The 15511-nt window shown below is 40.8% G+C and overlaps 2 non-coding genes across 2 annotated transcripts; both read right to left on the minus strand.

The window, feature by feature from the left end:
• Positions 1–11876: 11876 nt before the first annotated feature.
• Positions 11877–11950, minus strand: TRNAI-AAU (transfer RNA isoleucine (anticodon AAU)). Its single transcript has one exon. It is a non-coding gene; the product is annotated as a tRNA-Ile (tRNA).
• A 1647-nt stretch (positions 11951–13597) lies between these two features.
• On the minus strand, positions 13598–13671 carry TRNAI-AAU (transfer RNA isoleucine (anticodon AAU)). The gene has a single exon. It is a non-coding gene; the product is annotated as a tRNA-Ile (tRNA).
• Between the last annotated feature and the right edge of the window lie 1840 nt (positions 13672–15511).

Consider the following 15511-nt stretch of genomic DNA (forward strand, 5'->3'; position numbering starts at 1 on the left):
GCTCTAACCCCAGTGGAGTTAGACAGCTCAGTGGGTCATTTTCATGAGCTTCCTCGGGTTTCAAGTCAGAGTCATCAGCATTGTGTTTGCTCCTGGTCGTCTTAGGAAAAGGAAGGAAGCTTCTCCTGAGAACTCATCTGAATAAGATGGTTTGAGAAACATCAAGTTTCCATGGAGAGGCAAGACTCATCCTTAACAAAATTGGATATTCTTGTTTCTTTCCCTTGGATGGGGTAGGGAAAGAGTGAGTGAAGTGTTTGTTTTTTCTGAAATGAGGTTCCAGGGAACAAAGATTTTATTCATATTGAACCTTTCTGAAGAGAAAACACAGCAATCTCCTAGTGGTTGGTTTGCAAAGTAGTTTAGGTTATAATGCTGATGACACCAATGTCCAAGTTCCATCCCTACAGAAGTTAAATTATATACTTTCCTTCATGAGACTCATATGAGATCTAAAATCACCATGCCATTCCCATCTCTGCCACAGAGAAGGTCTGAGCCTGTTGTATCTGAATTGATTAAACTCCTCCAGTCAGTGGGGGCTGCTGGCAATTTCTACCCAAATCCAACCTCTGTTGTTGTTTCTTGAGGTAGGCAGAATTCAGTGGTAACACAGATGCCCTCCCTCTGATGTACAAGTCCTGCACAATCCCTGATACTGTGGATATGATTAGGGTATGCGACATAGCACCACTGACTTTAAAAAAGGAAGATAATCAGGAGAGAGCCTGACCTACTTAGGTGAGCCCTCGACAGGGATTGGGCTCTTTCTGAAGTCAGAGATTGTAAGTGTGAGAGGAATTGAGGGATTCGAAGTGGGAGAGAGTCTCTGTTGCTGGCTTTGAAGATGGAGGGGGCCAACAGAATGCTGGTGGCCAGTGGGAGCTGAGAACACCCAGTCAACAGCAAGAATGCAGGGATTCTACCATCACCGTGAGAGCTTGGAATGCAGCCCCATGTATGATTTCAGCCTCGTTAAACCCTAGGTAGCAGAGAACTCAGCTACCTACTGCTCACACTTCTTACTTACAGAAATCTGAGTAGATACTTGGGCATTGTTATAATCTGCTAAACTATGGTAACTTGGTATGCGGCAACAGAAAACTAATAGATTTCTACTTGTTTATTTTTTTAAAGCACATAATGTAAAATGTGAAGCTGGAAATGTTATAATAGAAAATTGAATTGTGTCAGGTAAGAGTGTCAAGTGCCTCTGGGGGCCACTCTCCATCTTTGTTCTTTCTGTCCCTTTCTTGGGGTCCTGCTACTGACTCTCTGAGTGACCCTCACGTTTCATCTCTATGGACACCTGGAAAATATTAGTATTTTAGATTAATACACACATATGTTCCCTGTTATATATACTACATATTATAGGTATTAATTTCATATCTAACACATGAAGTAAAAATAGCCACCAACTGATTCCTTAAACTACTTGTCTTGTAGCATGCATTTCAACATTAAGTATGCAGCACTGGTGGTGGAGAGGGGCTAAGTTCCCACCCTCCCAGGCTTCTGGATAGAGGAAGAGATCTGCTAATAGTAATTTTAGGAGGTATCACTTAGTATCGAAACTAGAGTATGTATATCCCTGGGAATAAATGGACACAATGAATCATTTTCCTGATCTTGGACATGCATGTGGATTCATTTAGGACTGACCTGCCTGAAAACTCTCTGTTTTCCCACCTTCTTTTGTCGCAACTCTTCTCCCACTAAGAAAAAGGAGATAACTTTCAACCATCCAATAGCATACCCATCATATTTCCCCAAGACACAAAGTCTCCTCAAAGCATCTGACAAAACAACTCTAAATAATGCTATCAGTAAGAAAGTGAATGTCTTTAAAGACTGATTAACAAAATTCTTTTGCAGACTCAGATGGTTTCTTGAGGTGAAGGAATTCCAGCTGAGCTATTTCAAATTCTAAACGATGATGCTATGAAAGTGCTGCACTCAATATGCCAGCAAATGTGGAAAACTCAACAGTGGCCACAGGACTGGACAAGGTCAGTTTTCACTCCAATCCCAAAGAAAAGTAATGCCAAAGAATGTTCAAACTATCACACAATTGCACTCATCTCACATGCTAGCAAAGTAATGCTCAAAATTCTCCAAGCTAGGCATTAACAGTACCTGAACTGAGAACTTTCAGATATTCAAGCTGGATTTAGAAAACACAGAGGAACTAGAGATCAAATAGCCAACATCCACTGGATCATAGAAAAAGTAAGAGAATTCCAGAAAAACATCGACTTCTGCTTCATTGACCATGCCAAAGTCTTTGGCTGTGTGGATCACAACAAACTGTGGGAAATTCTTCAAGAGATGGGAACACCAGACCACCTTACCTGCCTCCTGAGAAATCTATATGCAGGTCAAGAAGCAACAGAACTGTACATGGAACAACAGACTGGTTCCAAATCAGGAAAGGAGTATGTCAATGCTGTATATTGTCACCCACCCTGCTTATTTAAGTTCTATGCAGAGTACATCATATGAAATGCTGGGCTGGATAAAGCACAAGCTGGAATTAAGATTGCCTGGAGAAATATCAATAACCTCAGATGTGCAGTGGAGAAGGCAATGGCAACCCACTCCAGTACTCTTGCCTGGAAAATCTCATGGATGGAGGAGCCTGGTAGGCTGCAGCCCACGGGGTCCCGAAGAGTTGGACACAACTGAAGCAACTTAGCAGCAGCAGCAGATGTGCAGATGACACCACCCTTATGGCAGAAAGTGAAGGGGAATTAAAGAGCCTCTTGATGAAAGTGAAAGAGGAGAGTGAAAAAGTTGGCTTAAAATTCAACATTCAAAAAACAAACATCATGGCATCCCGTCCTACCACTTCAATGCAAGTAGATGGGGAAACAATGGAAACAGTGAGAGACTCTTTTCTTGGGCTCCAAAATTACTGCAGATGGTGACTGCAGCCATGAAATTAAAAGACACTTGCTCCTTGGAGGAAAAGCTATGACCAACCTAGACAGCATATTAAAAAGCAGAGACATTACTTTGCCAACAAAGGCCCATCTAGTCAAAGTTATGGTTTTCCCAATATTCATGTATGGATGTGAGAGCTGAACCATAAAGACGGCTGAGCACAGAAGAGTTGATGCTTTTGAGCTGTGGTGTTGCAGAAGACTCTTGAGAGTCCCTTGGACTGCAAGGAGATCCAACCAGTCAATCCTAAAGGAAATCAGCCCTTAATATTCATTGAAAAGACTGATGCTGAAGCTGAAACTCCAATACTTTGGCCACCTGATGCAAAGAACTGACTCATTAGAAAAGACCCTGATGTTAGGAAAGATTGAAGGCAGGAGGAGAAGGGGACAACAGAGGATGAGATGGTTGGATGGCATCACGAACTCGATGGACATGAGTTTGAGCAAGCTCTGGGAGTCGGTGATGGACAGAAAAGCCTGGTGTGCTGCAGTCCATGGAGTCGCAAAGAGCGACATGACTGAGCAACTGAACTGAACTGAACTGTGCCTTCAAACATGAAAGAGGGTCCAATTCAGTTGTCAACAATAGACTAACAGAAAATTTTAATGATAATGTGATTTTAGCATGTGATATAGGGGTTAGATAATTGGAATTGCATTCATATTTCAAAACTCCTTTAATTCCTAACTACTTAATTATTTCATATCTCTATTAAATAGACATAAAACTGATGCTGAACCTTGCAATATCAGTCTTGCAACAGGACATCCATGGATACACAAATTAATTAGAAAATATTAGTTCCATCCATGTCATTAAGAGAAGAGTTTGCAATTCAATTTTATTTTACATTTATAACTTATCAAGATATTAATACACTCAGTGATTTGCTGTAGCAAAAACTGCAATAACAATGCAGGAAGGAAACAAATTGTTAACTCAAAGCTATATAGTCATAGAGAGAACTACAACAGAGTAGATAAAAAAACAACCATGTTACAATACAATGTGTTTTTGTGGAGTGGGGGAATGAAAATACAAGTTCAGATACAAAAGAGAGGATATAAAATGTCAAATGTTAAAGAAAATTTATTTTTTTTAAAATAGATGATAGTCCATTAACCAAATATTCACTACAGTATTTAGATTCATTTAGAAGAGTGATGGAACACATTTTTAAAATGCCACAAATTACAATGTACTGGAAATCACATTCTTTACAACTGTTTGTACTTATGATTTGAAATTTTTAGATGCTGATCTAAAAATGTACAAGGGGTACATAATTTTTCAAAGGGGTATGCTTTGAAATATTGAAGGTCACTATTCTAGAGCAGGAATTCTGAACATGTGATGTCACACAGTGGCTACAAACACAAACTTAGGAGTTAGTCTTACTATTGTGTGACACTGAGCAAATGACTTAAATTCAGCTCTAGTCTACTTACCTGTAAAATGGGGACAGTAAAAATACACTATCTATAAAGTTGTCAAACTTCAGTAGACGCTAGAATCACCTGGAGGGTTTGTTAAAACACAGACTGTGAGCCCTGTTCCCAGAGATTCTGCCTAAGGAGCTCTGGGGTCAGGCCCCCAAACCTGCATTGCTAACAAATTTCCAGGTGACATTAATGCTGCTTGCTCCTTTCATCTATCTCATAAAGTCATTCACTGTGTGGATTAAAAATGTTACTACAGAAAGCAATTATCCTTCAATTAAAGAATAAATAAATTTTAAAAATATATTTGTGCTTAAAAAATAAAGTTAGTATATAAAAATTCTTAGAAGTCCACTGGCCCAAAGCAGGTACTAACACACATTAGCCAATATCATCAGTTAGAATTTGATTCACTGCAAAATAAAATTCTACTGCAGTGGGTTAAACAGAAAGGAGTTAGCATATGTCATTTAACAAGAGGTCCTGAGGTCAACCATCCAGGGCTAGCACCACTGGTCAAGAATGCCATGAAGTTTCCAGGTTCCTTCTGTCTTCTTTGCTCAATTGTCTTTGCTCAGTGGCTTTCATTACCATAGGCTGCGAATAGCTGCTGTTCCTCCAGGAGTCTCGTCTGAATTCCAGATAGGAAGAGAGAAGAAAAAAGGAGTAGAGTGTAGAGTTGATGGAGCATGTCAGCCAAGTCACAGACCCTCCCTTTCACAATTTATATTTTAGAGAAGTCACTTGCTTTTAAAAAATGTTTCCAGAAGTTCCCCACATGTGGTGAATGGAGCTAATAAAATTAATCAACATTCAGTAAAATAGACTCAACAGTACTAGGCACATTTCAAGTGTTCAACAGCCACAGGTAGCCAGTGAATACCATGGTGGACAACACAGATGTAGGACATTTCCACCATTATGCAAAGTTCCATTGGATGACATTAGACTACAAGATGCACCTTTAAGTCTCCTACAAGATCTATAAAGCTCTTTCTCTCCAGACCTACCTCCTGTTGCTATACACTTTAGCAAAGGTCAGCAGGCTATTTCTCAGACCTGCATTTGTTTACAATTCTGCTACCTGAGATTGTACTCTCTCTCCACCTCGTCCATCTGGAAAACAAGAATCCTTCTTTATACACACATATTCAAGAAGCCAGAACTGAACATGATGCCAGACGTATTTCTGAGCATCCCTCTTTTTATCTACCATTACTACAAAAAATAGCAGATCCAAGAGATTATTCAATCTTTTAAAAAAATCACACAAAAAACAACAAAAAATGAGAGAGGAACTTGAACAAACATTTCTCCAAAAAAGATATATTAATGGCCAACAAGCACAGGAAAAGATGTGTGATGATACTAATCATTAAGCATATGCAAATCAAACCCACAGCAGTACCACCTCACACCCATATTGGCTACTATCAAAAAACTCAGAAAACAACAAGTGTTGGCAAGAAGAAGGAGAAATTGGAATCCTTGCATATTGTTGGTGGAACTGTAAAATGGAGCAATTGCTATGGAAAACAACTGTATGGAAGTTTCTCAAAAAATTAAAAGTACAATCAGATGATCCAGCCATTCCACTTCTGGGTATACACTCCCAAGGCACTTAAAGCAGGGTGTTGTGGAAGTATTTGTCCATTCATATGCAATACCAGCATTATTCACAATCACCAAAAGGTGAATGTGATCCAAGTGCCCATCAATGAATAAATGGATATACAAAACATGGCATAGGCATGCAAATGGAAGAATATTCAGCCTTGAAAAGAAATTCTAGCACATGCCACAACCTGGCTGAAACTTGTGGGCTAATATACAACTATATCTTCAAGCATGTCTGATTTTTAAACTACAAAATGATTTTGGTTTTTTTTTTAATTGAAGAAAAATCTGCTTAAACAGAAAAAAAATACTGCTGAGTGCCTCAGATTAAGTAGGATAAAATGAGAACTCGCTCTGCTTATTCCTTGTATTATCCAAGTGTTGGACTCAGTACCCTGCTGATAAATTTCCTTCTGAGAACCTTTATACACAAATTAAGTGCCAGTTAGGCCTCATGGCTTCGACTGGACAGTGTTAGAAGAATGGTTTCTGCCCAGAAGAACGAAGAGTCAGATGCACTTCTTGGATCGGACAGTAGTCCAGTGGTTATTTCCACCCGCTGCACACTGGCATTACCTGGGAAATTTAAAAGCCCTCCAAGTGGTTCTAAGGTGAGAGCAGGCCGGCTGTGGAGGCGTATTGCTATTTTCTGATGACCAACCCCGCCCGCAACCACTACACAGTTCATATTTATTTGATGCCCAGAATCATCAAACAGTGCGCCTGACACAGTCGCAACATTTCTGCCTTCTGGGTAACGGTTCTCCACTAGGTATCATTATCTAGAGCACGTGATCTCTCCAGCACCTGTCGCTCAAGCGCCTGAATCTCTCCCTGCGTGTGTCCGCCCCTCACAAACACACCCAGAAACCGGGACTCGCTACCTGTTACCGTCCACAAGGCAAGGCCGCTTCCGGATGGACTTTGCTGATAGGGAGCGTCCAGGCCTATGCCATCTGCTCTCGCGCCAGATACGTCTCTGCAGAATCTTCGATTAGGTTCAGCTTCCAAACCCGCGGGGGTTGTGTTGGGGTCCAGGGACAAAGCGCCGAAACTTACCTGCCTTCATCCTTGCCCGCCGACACCTCCTGATTTTTTGCAAACTGCTGCTTCTGGGCAAGAACATGCGCCACAGGGGCCAGCTCTAGTCCAGCCTTCGGTGTCTGGACATTTACCAAAGTCCTGCCTTTATCAGGTCAGAGGCTGCGAAGCCTGGTCCTTCTCTGTCTGCCCGGAAGGTCCAGGCAGTCTTGCTTGGGCACGAGATTCACGGCGTTTGTTGCGGAGATCGCGGAGGCCTGCTGCCAGGAAAACAAGACCACCAACACGTGAGCCTCTGGGGTCGAATAGAGAGACAGGATGGTTTACTTTCACTGGCCTTATTTCCAGGTCCCCTCTAGGAACCTGGGAGGTTTCTGCGTCTCTGTGGTTACTTCTAGCTACTACAGCTTCCTGTGCTTCTGCTGTTCTAGGCCCTGCCTTCTAAATGGGTTGGGAAGGTTTGACAGAGAAATCGTTTGGGAAAACTTCAAAAGTATATATGCAAAAATAGAACAGTACGATGAATTCGATGTGCCTGTCTCACACCTTCTACCAACTCATGGCAATTTATTAACCTATAACCCAGCCCTCATTCCTTCTAACACATTGCTTGAATCTCAGACACGTGTCATTGATAAATTTTAACACACCCCCTACTAAGATGAGTTAGACACTTGCCTCGGGCACAAAATTTAGGAGACTTCCAAAAAGCTTTGCAATAGAGACAATAACAAAGTATTTTTTAAGTAAAAATTAATGCAAAAAAACTATATTGAATACAATATCAATATTTTAAATAGAGAATCGGTATTACTGATTTTTTTCCCTTCTGCCCAGCTCCTATATGACTGACACAAGGCTGAAACTTAAGTATCTCTAAGAATGAGGATGCTTTTGAAAAACATAATCACAATATCATTATCATATCTAAAGATAATACCAAAAATAGGATCATCAAGTATCCAACCATTGTTCAAACTTTATCAGTTTTATATATTTTATAAATATATTATATAACATATATTTTAAAATCATATGTGAGTAATAAGGAGGGCTGGAGTGAGAATTCTCAGGCACCTTTTATCTAAGGTGCATAAGTTATCAAGACCTTGGACATAGATCACTTGAAGCATTATGTCATCATCAAAGGTTTGGCAACAAACTTCCAACAGGCCTGGTCCAAGAAAGCTGTCTTGGGAAATCTGATATCTGGGTATGAAGTTCATGTGGATGAAAGAGTAGAACAGTAGGAAAGAGGTAGAAATGTGAAGGTCTCTCAGATAGTGGTAATGGTAGGTAAGGGTACTAGGATGAAGTGCTGAGTAAGAAAGAAAATCAAGGAATGTGGACAGGAATAGAAATATAAAAGGAGAAATAAGGATCATAATCAGTGGAATGGGTAAAGAGAAAATATTATTACGGTTGTGGGATAGCACAGGAAAGAAAAAAGAGAAATATGATATTTTTCAATCAGAGAGGTAAGTAAAATGATCACAGTCCATGAAGGAGTAGAAACTGTAGACTGATCTATAGTGGGTAAATCTCACATGCAAAAGCTAACTAAAAAGTCAGAAGTCATTTACAGTGTTCCCAATGTTAAGGCTTTCTCTTATATTCCATCAATTGCCTAAACTCCTTTAAATTTTACTTTACTTCAAATACAGATCATCACCCTTTTTAACTGAATTATTTTGGCCTTTATTTCCCACTGTATAGATTTACCATAATTGCAGAGAACAATGTTGTTAACTAATCAGGGATCTTAGTTCCTGAATAGAATCCACACAAATAAGGTTAAATTAAAAGGGATTTCTTATGCATTCACAGTTTCTTGGAGACCAGAATCAAGTATAGATTACAGTACACCGCCAGAAGCACCCAGACATGAAAATGCTTCTGTAGAAATCTTACTGCTGCCACTTCTGGTTCCACAAAATCCTAGACAGTAGCTGCACATAAACCAAAATACCCCCAACAACCTTGCATGTGTGAAAGGATTTCAAGCTAAAACCAAACCAGAGGATATGAAATGAAATGTCACATGTGCACCCTCTGAAGAATGGGAGGTAACAGCTAAGAGACTTATTTCCCCTAAAATGCCTAATTTACAGAAGACAGAGACTTATCTCCTAATCAATGAATAGCCCCTAATCTGACTGGACTTGCCCCTTTTTGCATTCTTGATCATAAATACAACTACCTCAAAACCTCAATAGACCTACCTTGCTATATATCATGAGTTTCCTGAATTGTAATGCCTTTGCTATTCCTGAATAAACTCTATTTTTGGTAATTTGAACTTGTCTCAGTTTACCTCTTTATTTAGGTTGACGTATGTCGGCTGAGCTATTCAGCCTTTATCTCACAATATTCATTTCTCCCAGTCTTACACTGCAAAGTCAAGTGGGCCTTAGGAAGCATCATTTTGAACAAAGCTAATGGAGGTTATAGAATTTCAGTTGAGCTATTTCAAATCCTAAAAGATGATTCTGTTAAAGTGCTGCACTCAATATGCCAGCAAATTTGGAAGACTCAACAGTGGCTACAGGACTGGAAAAGGTCAGCTTTCATTCCAATCCCAAAGAAAGGCAATACCAAATAATGTGCAAACTGCCACACATTTGCACTCATCTCACATGCTAGAAAAGTAATGCTCAAAATTCTCTAAGCCAGGCTTCAACAGTTTGTGAACCATGAACTTCCAGATGTTCAAGTTGGATTTAGAAAAAGCAGAGGAACCAGAGATCAAATTGCCAATATCCGTTGGATCACTGAAAAAACAAGAGAATTCCAGGAAAAAATCTACTTCTGCTTCATTGACTATGCCAAAGCCTTTGGCTGTGTGCATCACAGCAAACTGTGGAAAATTCTTCAAGAGATGGGAATACCAGACCACCTTACCTGCCTCCTGAGAAATCTATATGCAGGTCAAGAAGCAACAGAACTGTACATGGAACAACAGACTGGTTCCAAATCGGGAAAGGAGTATGTCAATGTTGCATATTGTCACCCACCCTGCTTATTTAAGTTCTGTGAAGAGTACATTATGAGAAATGCTGGGCTGGATAAAGCACAAGCTGGAATCAAGATTGCCAGAAGAAATATCAATAACCTTAGATGCAGATGACACCACCCTTATGGCAGAAAACAAAGAGGAGCTAAAGAGCCTCTTGAGGAAAGTGAAAGAGGAGAGTGAAAAAGTTGACTTAAAACTCAACATTCAGAAACTTAACATCATGGCATCTGGTCCCATCACTTCATGGCAAATAGATGGGGAAACAATGGAAGCAGTGAGAGACTTTATTTGGGGGGGACTCCAAAGTCACTGCAGATGGTGACTACAGCCATGAAATTAAAAGACACTTGTTCCTTGGAAGAAAAGCTATGACCAACCTAGACAGCATATTAAAAAACAGAGACATTACTTTGCCAACAAAGGTCTGTCTAGTCAAAACTTTGGTTTTTCCAATATTCATGTATGGATGTGAAAGTTGGACTATAAAGAAAGCTGAGCACCAAAGAATTGATACTTTTGAATTGTGGTGTTGCAGAAAACTCTTAAGAGTTCCTTGGACTGCAAGGAAATCCAACCAGTCCATCCTAAATGAAATCAGTCTTGAATATTCATTAGAAGGACTGACTGATGCTGAAGCTGAAATTCCAATACTTTGGCCACCTGATGCGAAGAACTGACTCATTAGAAAAGACCCTTACATAGTTGGGAAATATAGTTGGGAAAGATTCTATAGTTGGGAAAGATTGAGGGCAGGAGGAGAAGGGGACAACAGAGGATGAGATGGTTGGATGGCATCACCGACTCAATGGACATGATTTTGAGTAAGCTCCGAGAGTTGGTGATGCACAGGGAAGCCTGGCGTGCTGCAGTCCATGGGGTCGCAAAGAGTCAGGACATGACTGAACTGAACTGAGTCTTACACAAGCACATCTGCTCATCAAAAGCTATGTGACACAGGAAATCCTAGTGACAAGGAGATCTGAGAATTGGAGAGTTTACTTCTGCAGTTTCAGGGTACAGGAGGCACATTGCAATAGGGTTGCAGAGGTGTAGAGTGAGCAATCTTTACTACTGGTCACAATTGCTACCTGGTCTCCATTTCACCCTTTTTCCTTCTTAAAAACTGATTTTGTTCTAATATCCACTATTGATACGCATAAATTGAAGAACTCAGGAGACTCTGCTGCTGCTGCTGCTGCTGCTAAGTCGCTTCAGTCGTGTCTGACTTTGTGCGACGCCATAGATGGCAGCCCACCAGGCTCCCCCGTCCCTGGGATTCTCCAGGCAAGAACACTGGAGTGGGTTGCCAGTTCCTTCTCCAATTCATGAAAGTGAAAAGTGAAAGTGAAGTTGCTCAGTCATGTCCGACCCTCCGCGACCCCATGGACTGCAGCCTACCAGGCTCCTCCGCCCATGGGATTCTCCAGGCAAGAGTACTGGAGTGGGTTGCCATTGCCTACCCCCATTTTATGTTCCAGGGCAATTTATGAATAGTCTAAGATGAATATGTAAATCCTATGCCTTCATAGATGATTGATTTACAAATTTAGGTTTAAACGGATAAGAAAAAGCATTCCCCTGCTGGCTGTTATAAGTTCAGAGGTAGGCAGGGGAACTAAATTGTCATAATCACACTTTAATGATTGAGAGGAGAGGCTATGCTGTTCCTTTGTGTTAAGAGCGAAGAACATTTTGCCTAAGGTGCTTCAGGCTGCAATATTAAAGATAACTGTAAAACTAGGCCGTCTAAGCATAGCGCTGACAAACTCTTCAAACTTGCTTCTATTCTTGGTGATCCCAGTTAGACTTAAAAGTGGCCCATACGGGGATCGAACCCGCAACCTTGGCATTATTAGCACAACGCTCTAACCAACTGAGCTAACCGGCCCTCATACAAACTACTGCTCTTCCTTAATGTTTTAATTGCATTGACCTTCTAGAAGTTCTTTATCACAAAGGGGACTATCAGCCCTATTTATACTGAGTCCGCTTCTGTTAAGGGGAAACAAAAGAAAAAAGTTTATCAAGGTCAAGAATGATCCTTGCCTTTCAAAACATACCTTCTTGGAACCAATGCAAATTCATTTTGTAATGTAAATTCTTTTGTAACAAGTACAAAAACCATTTTTAATGAAAATGGCAAATTGGAACATTTGATAGTAAGGACTTTGATATATTTGCATCTTGGAGACCACAGTAAAAGATGGTAGGAGAAGGGAAAAGAGTCTTTCTACCTGCAGACTCTTTGGAAATGAGAAGAATAAGTGCTTGGAAGAAATACCAGCAGTATTTTTAAAGAACAATTGAATTAAAATAATCCATCCATCCAAACACCCACTTATCCATCCCTGAGCAAAAATTAAAAGCTTCCTTCCAAGAGCAAACAATGGAAATGTAATGCTAGTGATAAATGAAAGGTATATAACCTTAATAATGAACTAGAAAAAAACTCAATGTGAAAAAGCTCTAAATGAACCCACGGAATAGTAATGAATAAACCTTTCCATGAACAAATGAGGAACTGGGTCTGAGGTGGGAAAAAATGAGCTGATGCTTAGGACAGGTAGAAAAAAGTATACATTGAATTTGGGAATGAATGTGGTGTTGTGAGAATAAAATGGACTTGCTTCTTAAGGTTGCTATGCAATACTTCAGTTCCAGCTTTTCAGTACTTTCTATTTAGACATCACAGGTGTAAATAAAATCTTAGTTAGCCATTATTGCGGACCAAAGACTATTTATGTGCTTTAAATGAATTAACATATTTAAACATAACAACTAATTTATGAGGTGAATGTTACAATCATCCTCCTTTTACAAATAACCGAGGACAGAGTTTAGAGTCCGCATTCTGATCATTTAACCCTAGAGAACTTCCTTTTCATTATCACTAAACTGCTTCTTAAAATTGGTGTTGACCATTTTTTTAGTGGATGGCCATATTCTGAGGACCCTCCTATTCAAAAAACCAAGTTTATAGCATCTTGACTTATACCCCAGGATATTAATTGCTTCAATTTTCAATTAATATTAATCTCAGCTCTAATATTGAATAAGTAACATGGATCTGAAAACTCCTATCCCAGGTAAGGAAAACTCTGAGCATCAGCCACGTGCACTATATTATTATGGCAGGGCAATTCTTTCTAGAGATTTTACTCTATTATTTAGTGATTCACTTCCTTTTCTTGGTTCCCCAATAAGGAAAGGAGATATATTGAGAGCAAATATCCTAGAGACATTGATTTTTTTCTCTCTCTCCAAGAAACAGTTTCCTTACGGAAAACAAAATACAATGAAATAAAGAAAGGTGCTCTGTTGTACCTTTTAGCTGCCAGGTCTCTGCTATCGTTCCGCTTTAATTGGAGTGGGATCTGTTCACTATGCCTAAGCAGATTCTTGAACCCGCTAGCAAGGAAGTTTGCAGACTCTCCTTCTCAGCAAAGAAGTTCCAATACGAAATACAGAACTCTTAGGCTAGCACAAAGGCTCGCACGAGTTTCCAATCTTAAAGAACAAAAGTCAGAGACAACCTTGGCCCGTACGGGGATCGAACCCGCGACCTTGGCGTTATTAGCACCACGCTCTAACCAACTGAGCTAACCGGCCAGGATAACACTTACACTTTTCAAATTACAAATGACACTTAAACAGCATTGTTTTGCAGTTTACGGTGGGAAGAACAAGTTGCTTCCATTCTTTTTCTCGTCTTTCTTCATTAACCAAGAAAATGAATGAAAAAGGTTCTCCTTCTGCCTCAAGAAAGTGTCCTTCCGGAAAAACTTAAAACTTTCTCAAACTTCAGATTCTGACCCGAGAAGATTCAGGCCAACGTCCCCAGGCAGGGCTTCCTGAGACCGCGACGGGTGCGTCACGGAACTGACCACGAAGCCTCCAGAGGCCTCGAAGGACTCGGCTCCGGCGCGCAAGATACAGATTCCTCTCTACTCCTGGAGATCCTTAAGTTCCCTCGGAAGCCTCGGGTCCCCTGAACCTGAACCCTGTCGCTGCCTGGCCTCTGGGTGGTTTTGCCGCCCCGCCACCCGGAATCCGCCCGTGAGCCGCAGGTCTCCGCTCGGCGCGCGGCAATGTGTCTTGGTGTAGCGATGTTGGTCATCAAATACGTGGTGGCGCCCGACCGGGCGGCTGCGGTCAGCGGGAGCGAAAGAACTTTGGGGATGACTTCTCAGAGCCTCTAACCCGGCCACCTCGAAACCAAGTGGTGTCGGGAGTCAGGTCAGTTATCTGGACCGGAGACGATCGTTGGGATCTGAAAGGAGAGGAGCGGCGTAGGCCCGAGTTGGGCAACTCTGTGAAAAGAGACGGGAAACCCCCTTCGAGAGGCTGAACTGCGAGGTGAACCCTGCGGGCAGGGGTCAACCCAGGGAAGGGCCGGCAGAAGAGCTAATTCCCTATTCTCCCTCTGCTCTTTTCTGGATTCTACTTCTTCCCTCCTTTCCAACACGACTGTTCCTGTTAAGTCAGGGATAGTAGTGTTTTTAGAAGTCAACTGACCTGTGTGCATGGGGTTCTCAAAGCAAGAATACTGATGTGGTTTGCCATTTCCTTCTCCAGTGGACTGAAATCAGATTGATTATATTCTTTGCAATCGAAGATGGAGACGCTCTATACAGTCAGCTAAAACTGACCGGCAACGGACTGTGGCTCAGATCATGAACTCCTTATTGCAAAATTCAGACTTAAATTGAAGAAAGTAGGGAAAATCACCAGATCATTCAGGTATGACCTAAATCAAATCCCTTATGATTATACAGTGAAAGTGACAAATAGACTCAAGAGATTAGATCTGATAGAGTGCCTGAAGAACTATGGAAGGAGGTTCATGACATTGGATAGGAGGCAGTGATCAAGACCATCCCCAAGAAAAAGAAAGGCGAAAAAGGCAAAATGGTTGTCTGAGGAGGTCTTACAAATAGCTGAGAACAGAAGAGAAGCTAAAGGCAAAGGAGCAAAGGAAAGATATACCCATCTGAATGCAGAGTTCCAAAAAGTAGCCAGGAGAGATTTAAAAAAAGCCTTCCTCAGTGATCAGTGCAAAGAAATAAAGGAAAACAATAGAATGGAAAATACTAGAGATCTCTTCAAGAAAATTAAAGATACTAACGGAAAATTTCATGCAAAGATGAGCATAATAAAAGAAAGAAAGTGTGTGGACCTAACAGAAGCTAAGGATATTAAGAAGAGGTGGCAAGAATACACAGAAGAACTATACAAAAAAGATCTTCAAGACCCAGATAACCTCGATGGTGTGATCACTCACCTAGAGTCAGATATCCTGGAATGCAAGGTCAAACGGGCCTTAGGAAGCATCACGATGAACAAAGCTAATGGATGTGGTGGAATTCCAGTTGAGCTGTTTCAAGTCCTAAAAGATGATGCAATGAAAGTGTTGCACTCAATATGCCAGCAAATTTGGAAAACTCAGCAG

This window comes from Muntiacus reevesi, chromosome 20, assembly GCF_963930625.1.
Source record: "Muntiacus reevesi chromosome 20, mMunRee1.1, whole genome shotgun sequence".
Classification (NCBI taxonomy): Eukaryota; Metazoa; Chordata; class Mammalia; order Artiodactyla; family Cervidae; genus Muntiacus; species Muntiacus reevesi.